The following is an 11,413-nucleotide window of genomic DNA, read 5'->3' on the forward strand; positions in this document are numbered from 1 at the left end:
TATGCCCAGAGCCGACGGCAGGTAATAGAAGAGTGTCTCTTTCTGCCTCTGTATGCCCAGAGATGCACGGGTCCTGTCTCATCTCTTTTCTCCATGCCACTTATAGTGCTTTGCCTATGGTTAGGTCACTGAATGAACAGAAGAAAGGATGCTAAAGGTCATAGGGCAAGGCTGTGTCTAGGATGTCATCAGGAAGCATCTCCTCGATAGCAGACTACAGCTGTTGGGATAGGAGTTCAGACAAACTGAGTCCACATTCCAGGGGGGGGGGAGGGAGGGAGGGCTTGTGGGTCTCTCTAGGGATGGGGCATGCATATCGGCTGACAGACAGGAGTAACCTGGGAGGGAAGTTGGTCTGTTCAGGGACTCTCCTGAGTCACAGCCCCACCTACAGAAGCTGGGCGTAGTTTGCTGGGTGGGCTGGGAACAAAGACTTACTGCAGAAGTACCTGGGTGCTTTGTAAGACCTTGAAAACGCGCTGTTCCCTTGTTTATAATTATGGCTGGGTAGCTGTGTGTAGTTGTTAACATGGATCGACCTATATACTAAAAATGGATGGATTTTCTTACACTCAAGGCTCCATAAAGCTAGAGAAATTCTTTTTTTCCAGATTGTTCTCACCCATGGAGTGTGAGGAGTACCTCGGGATTAGCCTCTTGTCTCTAGGGTCAGTACATCTGCAATAGGGCATGTGCTTCCTGTGTTAGTGTTTTGGTTTTCTGGCTTTTACATAGAGACCAGCTGCTTCTCCTCACAGACATGTGAGGTAGAGGTGTTCACTGTGGAAGGCTCTTTGGGAGCACAGGGCACTGTTCCAGAGAAACAAATGACCCCAGCGGAGGCCAGACTGTCCCGCAGTTAGTTTTGTTCATTCTGCTTCCGGACAGTCACCATGGCGCCACTCCCCCATCAATCAATGCTTCAACCTAGAGCTCATTCAGTGGCAGAACACTTGACACTGTTACATCCGTGCGGCGTCTATTCTGCAGGAGGAGCCCGCTTGTGTTTAGTGAGTCAGATGAGAGAAAGAACGTTCCTCCCTGCGAGTCCAAAGCCGTGCCAACAACTTAATCCCTCAAGTCTCAGGTTGCCTGGAGCATTAAGTCTAAATGAAGGAACCGGAGAGGTTTTTTTCTTTTTGAGTTTTGGCTCCTCCTGGTCATTCTTATGACTCTTGGCTAGAGTGCCTCATTGTTTCCACATTGGACTGTGTGGACCAACGGCAAACTTCTTGCATGACTGTTGTTCCTTTGGAAACTACAACTCCCAGACTCCTCCCGGACTACGGATACCTGTGCGCACCCCAGACACCCTTGCGCTCCCCGTTAAAAAGGCAGGGCCACGCGAGGCTTTCTCTCTCGTTCGCCTTCCCTCCTGTGTCCTGCACGCCCCCCCCCCCATTAAAGTGGACCCACGTGGGAGCCGCCGTGTCGTGTCTGTGTTTGTTCCGCCGTGTGTGTCTGTCCTGTGCCCCGTGTTTTAAGAAGAAGAGCCTGCCTTTTTTTTTTTTTTAAAGAAGAACAATGACCAGCACTTGCTAATGGCAACTATTTTATCAGGGCTGTCTTTTCATTTCTAAACATGATTAGCCACTTTTCAGATTCTTCTCACTGTTATCACTATTATTATTTTTAAGGATTTATTTTTATTGTAAGTCTATGCATGTTTGCCTGTGTATGCACACCGTTCCCATGGAGTATCCAAGGAGGCCAGAAGAGGGTGTTACATATCCTAAAACTGGAGTTACAGGAAGTCGTGAGTCACCCAGTGTGGGTGCTGGGAATTGAACCCACCAGGTCCTCTGCAAGAGCAGCACGTGACCTAACCTCCCCATCTTCCTTCTTGCATGTGTGTGTGTGTGTGTGTTTGTGTGTGTGACAGAGAGAGAGAGAGAGAGAGAGAGAGAGAGAAATAGAGAGAGAGCGAGAGCTGCATCCCCCTTTGTCAGTCCCCATCTTCTTTCTTTGGAGCAGGGTCTCTCTCTCTCTGAACCTAGAGATCATGCTTTGGCTACACCTCCAGCCAGCAAGCCCCAAGCACCCTCCTGTCTCTGTTATAGGCATACATGGGCTCACACTGAACCTTTACATGGGTGTTGGGATTGGAACTCCAGTGCTCATACTTGAGCAAGATGTCTAAGCCATCTTTCTACCCCTCAAATTTTTTCTTTATGAATACGGCTTGTGCTGAAAGGAGAGGTTCCAATTCCTGGCAAAATGGAGGACAGACACTCCACTGTTCTCCAAAGAATGTGTCGCTAAGGGTTGGACACAAACCATACGCTACCATGGGAGGTTCTGAACTGAACACAGCAGGAGAAGGCTTTCAGGGAAAGACTAGAATTGTAAGATTAATTAGCACAGCAGAACTTTCCATTTGATTCCGGCGCTTCTCAGTTTAGACTCAAGACACTCTGCCGGGTGGTGGTGGCGCACGCCTTTAATCCCAGCACTGGGGAGGCAGAGGCAGAGGCAGGTGAATATCTGTGAGTTCGAGGACAGCCTGGTCTACAAGAGCTAGTTCCAGGACAGGCTCCAAAGCTACAGAGAAACCCTGTATCGCAAAACCAAAACCAGAAAAAAAATGAAAAAGAAAGGAAAGAAAAAAGGACACTCTGAAATGCTCCCAATGCTTTGAAGATGAAACACCTGCTCTCCAGTAGAGGGCGCTGCTTCCTAGCAGGAGGAGCTGACCCTTCTGGCCTTTTCCCTTTCTGTGGTCCCAGCAAAGCTCGGCCACCCCAGTTTTAGATTTTAGCCTAAGGGACTGGAAAAGGGGAATTCAGAGATTAGAGGCCGTGAAGGAGAGGGATTAAAGAGTGAAGAGCCAGAAAATGAACAAAAAAAAAAAAAGGCTACAATCCCCAATTTGGAAAAACAACAAACAAACAAACCCCCACAAATCCTCAATCTTTAGCTTCAAGAACTTGAATCCAAAGAAACCCATATCCAGACACGCTGATCAACGTGCTGAGAGTGGGAAAGGCCACGTGCTGGAAGCAGCCGGGTTTTCAGACGGCACGGACAAAACCTGGTAGAGCTGGGTAAAGGAAACGGACTTGTCTGGGTATGGTAGGAGATGACGTTTCTCCTCTCTGAATACTCAAAGGAACCGGTAGGAGAGAGCGTAGCTGAAGAAATCATAGATATAAAAACATACGCGTGTCAACCAACTAGATCGAAGTGTGTTCTACAAAGCATTTGACCCAACAACAGCTGGACACTCTTTTCCAGTACACACGGAATAAACTACTCAGAACTTTCCTGGAGGAGTCAAGATGTAGCCCCGTCCAGGGCTTGCCTAGCATGCTTGAAACTCTAGGTTCAGTCCTCCTCAAGGCATAAAGTGGGACTTGCTGGTCCATGCCTGGGAGCCAGAGGTAGGAAGATCAGAAATTCAAGGTCGTCTGCAGCTACATAACAAACTCAAAGCTAGCCTGAGCTACAAGAGACTTTGTGGGGTTGAGGTCCAAAGGGCTTTTTCAAGCCTAATGACCTAAGTCCACCGGTGCCACATGGTCGAAGGGACAGAACTGACTCCCAGCAGTCTCCCTCTGACTTCCACATGTGCCCTAAGACATGACCGCTCCCCCAAAAATGTAATTTATAAATTCCTGAAGTTACTCAATGATTTTAGCAAGGTTATGGGCATATAAATGGCTCCAAGCCAAGCCACAAACACAATGAACAATCAGAAACTAAAACTAAAACCTCAGTAGCATTTGCAGTAATTCCCCCATATAGAACAGCACTTAGATAGTAATCCAATAAAACACATATATGTTTGCTAAAGACTGATGAGTGAAATACCAGAAGCCTTCTTTAGGAGAGACATACAATGTTTGTGATTCAATATAGCAAAGACATCAGTCTCCCCAAACGAATTTATTCATGTATCATAATGAGAATGAAAATCCAGGGTCCATTTTAAAAATAGATGTTAACAAGTTAATACTGAAATTTATCTGCCGAAGGTAAAGGACCCAGAGTAACCAAAGATCCTCTGAAAGAAAAGAATAAAGTGGGAGGAACAACTGACCTGTAAACCACATGATAGAGACAGGTGGGATTGGCAAATTGATGTTCCAAGGCATAGCACAACACAGAGGTCAGCAGAAGGTCACCCAATAGGGAAAGGATAATGTTTCAACAAATAGCTTTAGAATAATCAGACATCAGTATGAGAAGAAAAACAGGCTCAATATTAACCCCATCCTGCACAAAAATGAGCTCAAAGCAGATTACAGATCTAATTATAAAAATTTTAAGGCAAAATATAGGAAAGGGTTTTTCCCCCCCTGCAGGTTGAGGTTTGACAGGAACCTGAGATAACATCGAAGGCTCTACCCACAATAGAGAAACAAGCCAACAAACTGTTCTTCAAATATAACAAACACTGAGAAATGAAAGGACATGATACAAATGGAGAAAATATTTGTAAATCTCATTTACGGCAAGAGACTTCCATCTGGAACATATTAATTAAGAACTTTTTCGTTTCTTTATTTGACACAGGATTTATGTAATCCTAGCTGTGAGGGTCTTATTATATGAACCAGGCTGACCTTGAACTCACAGAGATCTGCCTGCCTCTGTCTCCCAAGAGCTGGGATCAGAGCTGCGGAGGAACAGAGTTTTCTTGTATTCTGATTGGGAGTGGGGGAGTCAGGTATACACATGTAGAGTAAAATTTATTGGAACTGAACACGCAAGTGTTCTACTGTGTGCTAGTGTAAAAACAAAAAATTAAGACCTCAGTACTGGGAGGCAGAGGCAGGAGAATTGCTGCAAGTCCCAGGTCAGTCAGAGCTATATAGACCTTGTCTCTCTAAAATAAAATAAAATAACAAATTAGATGAAGTGAAATAAAAAATAAACAAGAGAAAATGTTTTAAATAAAATTTCCATTTTTGTTCATCGGCTCAGATTCACTCACTGAAGTCTCAAAGACAACTTGCTGTTACGGAAACTCCCCCCACCCCCCGCACTGCCACCTCACACTGCCACCTCTTCATCCCTTGGGCCATCGGCCTTCTTGTCACTCACGAGTTGGTACGAATACATCAATGCTTCAAGACCAAAATCTGAATCAAATTCTGCTTTTTAACTGGATCCGAGATGGTTTATGTACCATCTGAGACGCTCACTTCAGAACAATGACCACAATGAGGGCCAGTGCTCCAACCTCAGTGTTTTAAGAAGTCACGGAGACAGTGTCTCTATGTGAGTGTGGAAAGGGCCTTTGTTGTCTGGAGTTTTGGTGTCTCTCAGTCAGTATGTAACCAGTCTCACCATGCTGCCTTGACCGTACTGGAACTCACTATGTAGACCAGGCTAGTCTCAAACCCTTAGAGATTTGCCTCCCTCTGTCTCCCCAGGCTGAAACTAAAGGTGTGTGCCATGTACCTGGCTTTAAACAAAATAAATAAATGAATAAATAAATACACAAATAAATAAATAAAAATCAAGACAATCAGGTCACTGGTGAGCAGATACAAGAAGGAAGTTTTGGAGGAAAACGTGAATCCAGCCCTGTGTTAACTGCCAAAGTCATGAGCCATCATTGATCTGAAGCTAAGGACACACTGGCTATGAAGACCGACATTTTGACTTGGCAGCTGGAAATAAGCAGCTTACGGAAGGGGGGGGGGTGCCCACTGCCCTTTCTCCTCAAAGCGTTGGACTAACCTCCATCCTAGGCTCTTTCTTGTTGGACATCGTTTACCTTTGAGATGTGTCTGCAGCTGTCTGTGTGGTGTTGAGCCAGTGTCACCCTGCTTCCCTCAGCTCTGCAGCTCACGGAGGCCACTGCCTGGTTCTGAGCCTCAGGGTCTCTGCCTTTTATACCCCAAGAGGGAGAGTTCCAGGAATGCCTGGTCCTGTCAAGGTTACAGGTACCAATTAGCAGCAGAATACCGAGATGACAAGGTGGCCTTATTCCTGATGAAAAATGGTCCCCATTCCCTGATCCCACTGCCCACCAGGCGAGCTTCAGTGCTGGCAGGCCCTGCCGGGGCCATGACTTGGCTAGTATGGGGCTGGTGTTTAGAACATTGTGTGGATTGGTGTGAACGGGGATCCTCAGAGCAGCAGGCACACCTGCCTCTGTCCTCGGGGTAAAGGAGCCCTGGCTGTCGTGCTGAGCTGCAGTTTGGGGTCACCTTACAGGATGACTTACAGAGTCGTGGTGTTCATTGAAGCCCTTAATCCGTGAACAGAGCCAGCATGATGAAGCTTCAAAATCTGCTTAGTCCTCCGCGTGAGGAGCTGACTACCAGCAACGGTTTCCCAGAAACGCGCAGAGCAAGAAGGACTTCTCAGCTGACATGTCCTTCACGTCTCTTCATTTTCTTTAGATTTACTTTATTTTTGTTTATATGTATATGTCTTTATGTCACCAGTGCTCAGGTTTCCTCAGAGACCAGAAGACGCTATATTCTCTGGGACATTGAACTACTTGACATTGGTACTGGGAACTGGCAAGCAGTAAGAGCTTGTCACCTCTGAGCCATCTCTCCTTAGCCCCTCTCCATGCCTTCTCAAGAAGCACATTGGTTGTATTTTTGAGTTGAACGTCTTGGGTATCCTTGTCTGAGAATAACCACAGCTTGGGTTATCATCAAACTCTGTCTGTGATTCTGAACCTGCTTATGAGGGTGTAAGAGGGGTGGCACCAATTATCATGGAAGGTAAAGCCAGGACAAAACACTGGAGATGCCAGCTTGTGGGCAATATGTGATACACACTGCATGCAAGGCTCAGCACCTGAGGAAATACTACATCGAAAAATCAACTCACACACTCACTCTGGGTGTATAACATTGATACACATTATATACAAACAAAAGAGCGGGGCAGTGGTGGGGACGCCTTTAATCTCAGCACTCGGTAGGCAGAAACAGGTGGATCTCTGAGTTCCAGGCCAACCTGGTCTACAGAGTGAATTTCAGGACAGATGGTTACACAGACAAATTCTGTCTCAAAAACAAAAATAAGGGAGCTGGAGAGATGGCTCAGAGGTCAAGAGCACTGGCTGCTCTTCCAAAGGTCCTGAGTTCAATTCCCAGCAACCACATGTGGCTCACAACTATCTGTAATGAGGTCTGGTGCCCTCTTCTGGTGCGCAGACATCCATGCAGACAGAATGCTGTATACATAATAAATAAATAAATCTTTTAAAAAAAACAAAAATAAAACAAGCAAAAGAATAAAATGGTAGTAAAATGTTTGTAGTGTAAGGTTTTGTGGTTTTAGTTTGTTTGTTTTCATTATTTTTTTTAATGTGTAGCCCAGGCTGGCCTTGAACTCATGATCCTCCTGCCTCTGCCTCCTTCAGCAAATCCTACCAGCGTGCGTTTTCATTGTTTTGAGACAGGATTTCACTATGTACCCCTGCTGTCTTAGTCATGCTGTGAAGAGACACCATGACCAAGGCAATGCTTATAAAGAAAGCTTTTAATTAGGGGCTTACTTACAGCTAAGAAGGTTTAGTTCATGATCATCATGGCAGGAAGCAGACAGGTATGGTGCTGGACAGGAGTCAAGACCTTCCTTTATATCCTGATTTGCAGGCAGTGGAAGAAAGAGAGAGAGAGAGAGAGAGAGAGAGAGAGAGAGAGAGAGAGAGAGACAGGCTGATTGACTGACTGAATCTGGTGTGGACTTTTGAAACCTCAAAGTTCATCTCCAGTGACATATCTCTTCCAACATGGCCACACCTACTTCAACAAGGCCACACCTACTTCAACAAGGCCACACCTACTTACCCTTCCCAAACAGTCCCACTTCTTGGTGAGACTGAGTATTCAAATATACAAGCCTATGGTGGCCATTCTCACTTAGATCACCACACCTGGCTATTCTGGAATTCTTTGTGTAGAGCAGGCTAGCCTGCCTCCCTATGCCTCTTAAGTGCTGATATTAAAGGCATTCAACACCATTCCTGGCCCTTGTTTTGAAAGAGAGGGGTCTCACTCTGCAGTCCAGGCTTACATGGAAATGATTCCAGAGACTAGGCTGGCCAACCTTCCTGCCTCAGCCTCCACAAGTACTGGGATTAAACTGCTAGTCCTGGCTTTCCTGTTTGTTTCCTTTCTTGAGACTGAGCTGCTCTCTTGCTCAGGTTAGTCTTAAATCCCAGGTGTGAGTGATCGCTGGCTCAGCCTCCTGCAGGAGCCTCTGTGCCCAGCTAAGATTTGAAAGACCTATTCCCTCTTCCTAAAATCCACCATGAAATTGAACATTTAAAATGTTGGAAAATTGGGACTGGAGAGATGGCTTGGTGGTTAAGAGCACTAGCTGCTTTTGCAGGAGGGCCTGGGTCACACCACATGGTAGCTCATAACCAACAATAACTTAAGTTCCAAAGGACCAGATCCCTTTCTGACTTCTGCAGGTACCAACCACCATATAATGTATGTAATACATGAAGGCAAAACATTCATACATACAAAATATAAGTAAATCTAAAAAAAAAAGTTTGTAAGTTGGAGGACTGCTGGGAGAGATAGCTGTTGGCTGTTGGCTGAACACCAAGTTCTTCCAATTAATCCACTTAACCTTTAGTAAGCTGTCTAGAAACATGCCTGTAAAGCTAAATGTAACTCCAGGGCTCATAGACATTGAAAGAGAACCACTTGACCTACCAATGTGGGATTTTATAGTGTCTGTTGGATTTCTATTGCTGTAATGTGACCACAGCAACTCATAAATGAAAACATTCATTGGCGTGGCTTGCTTACAGTTTCAGAGGTTCAGTCCATTATCGTCACGGTGGGGAGCATGGTGGCATGCAGGCAGGCATGGTGCTGGAAGAGTAGCTGATGCAGGCAAGTGGAAGCCAACTGAGACACTGGGTGGTATCCTGAACATGGGAAACCTCAAAGTCCACCATCACAATGACACACTTCCTGCACCAAGACCATACCACTCCAACAAAGCCACACCTCCTAATAATGTTACTCCTGTGAGGTTATGGGGGCCAGTTACATTCACACTGCCACACATAGCCTCCATTCTGTGTTTACTTCAAGGCGCACACATTTATGATTGCCCCAGATCCAGTGAGTTTTAGACCAATGCTTTCTTAATTTCCCAATCTTCATTTTATATTCCAAGTTTCTTTCATAGATAGAAACTTCTACAAGGGTCTCACAATCAGAATGAAGCTCAGTATAGTTTACTTTAAAAAAGGTGTGTGTGTGTGTGTGTGTGTGTGTGTGTGTGTGCATGTGTGTGTGTCCACCCAGAGTCACTTGCCTGGACCTGTGTATTCTCCATGTTTCAGGGCTTCCAGTTGCATGGGGGAGCGTGAAGCATGTTTAGGACAAGGCATTTTCTGCTCTCATACATTGCTGTTCACATTGCTGGCTGGGAAACAGGAAAGCATAGCTGCAATCTCACAGCTTAGGAGGGGCCTGGGTAATGACAGGGCAGACTGTTTTCCAAATTTAGCCCGCCTCCACCCACGTTTGTGGATTTTGTTTTGCAAAATTTTGTATTTGTCATTTTTTTTTTCCACTTTCTTTTCAGATTGCTCCATTTGGCTCGAGCTCTTTGCAAGTTCTTCCTCGGTGACAAGGGGACACCTCCATGATATGGAACCATGATGAGAGAGTGGCCAGGTTCTTTGCTGTAGCCAGGTCCTCTCTATGCCTGGGCCCTGTGGAGCAGGAACCCTTCCTTGACAAGCATCTTAGGCAGAAAATGTAGTCAGCTTTCCTGGTCGTGGGATTTGTTCTAGCAAAGACCTAGACAGGAGGTGACACAGATTTCCAGCCTGGAGTACTTAGGAGCTGGGGTGAATTTCCTGACACAATTTCCTACCCTCTGTGTCAATTCTCCTCTCACTGCAATAAGTTCAAAAGTCTCTGGCCAATGTGGAGATTTTAGGGATGGGGACTGCTTAAGACTTCCTTTTCCAAAAAGTAGAGCAAGGGGCTTATGTCTGGAATCCCAACTCTTCAGTGACTGAGGCAGGAGGGTTGCTGAGATTTTGAGGCTAGCCTGGTCTACAGAGTGGGACAAGGACACAAGCAAACAAGGTTGGTAATCTCTGGATTTGGGAGGTGGAAGGTAGGAAGATCAGAAGTTCAAGGTAATCTTCAGCAATGTGGCATGTTTGGGGCCATGCCATAAAAACATCAAAATTCGAAACAAAAGAACTGCAAACACATGTTTGGAACTGTCTTCTTCCTCCCTTGTGTTTTGCTGCATCTCCATCTGGCTTTGGGAATGAAGGAGTCTTATAAAGTCAACAATGAGAGCTAACGTTACAAAAGCTGGCAGGTTTGAAGGGAAGACAGATCTCTGTGGGTAAATCCATCATTGAGTCTCAGAATGACAGACCCAGAGGCTCCAGCTTTGGGAATTTATGTGTAGTGTGAAAATTGGTTTCCTTCATGGTTTAATGCAGTTAAGGTGTTCTTTTACACACTGTCTTCTGGGAATACAGTGTATTCTTTATTCCTGCACTGTTGGGGAGGCCGCTAGTTAATTCCTGGCTGCTTGACCCGAAATAATCACACAGAAACCATATTATTTAAATCACTGCTTGGCCCATTAGCTCTAGCTTCTTATTGGCTAACTCTTGCATATTAATTTAACCCATCTCCATTAATCTGTGTATCATCACTTGACAGTGGCTTACTGGCTAAAGTTTCAACATGTCTGACTCTGGGGGCTCCATGGCGTCTCTCTGACTCTGCCCTTCTTTCTCGCAGCATACAGCCTAGCTTTTCCCGCCTAGATCTATTCTACCCTTGCCATAGGCTCAAAGCAGTTCTTTATTCATTAACCAATAAAAGCAAAACATAGACAGAAGGACCTCCCACACCACTGCTATTGGCTGAAGGAGCAGAATGTGCTCTGTTTGAATTTTTCCTTACTCTATCCCTTTGCTGATTTCCACTCTGAAACAGACCCATTTGGAAGGAGCCTAGCTGTAATTCTGTATTTTTTCCCTGTCATTAGGTAAACCACACTAATCGGTTCTACTAACTGTCAGCTTCGCTGTAAAATAGGAATGGTAAGGCCAGTGAGACAGCCTGTGAGTACAGGCGCTGCCATGAGGACTAATAACCTGAACTCAATCCCTGGGGGAAGATGTGAACCAATTTCCGCCTGCCGTCTTTTGACCTCCATATGCGTGTTGTGGTGTGCGCACCCACACAGCTACACATGCATATAAAGAATAAATCTATTTCTTTAAATTTGTATAAATTTCAATAATAAACTTTGGGACTAGAGAGATAGCTCAGCAGTAAAGAGCATTGACTGCTCTTCCGGAAGACCTGGGTTCAATTCCCAGCACCCACAACTCTGACTCCAGTTCCAGGGGGGATCCAGTGACCTCTTCTGGCCTCTGTGAGGCACTGGACATAGATAGTGCACAGACATACATGCAGACAAAACA

The sequence above is a fragment of the Microtus ochrogaster genome, chromosome 5, assembly GCF_000317375.1.
Source record: "Microtus ochrogaster isolate Prairie Vole_2 chromosome 5, MicOch1.0, whole genome shotgun sequence".
Taxonomy (NCBI): domain Eukaryota; kingdom Metazoa; phylum Chordata; class Mammalia; order Rodentia; family Cricetidae; genus Microtus; species Microtus ochrogaster.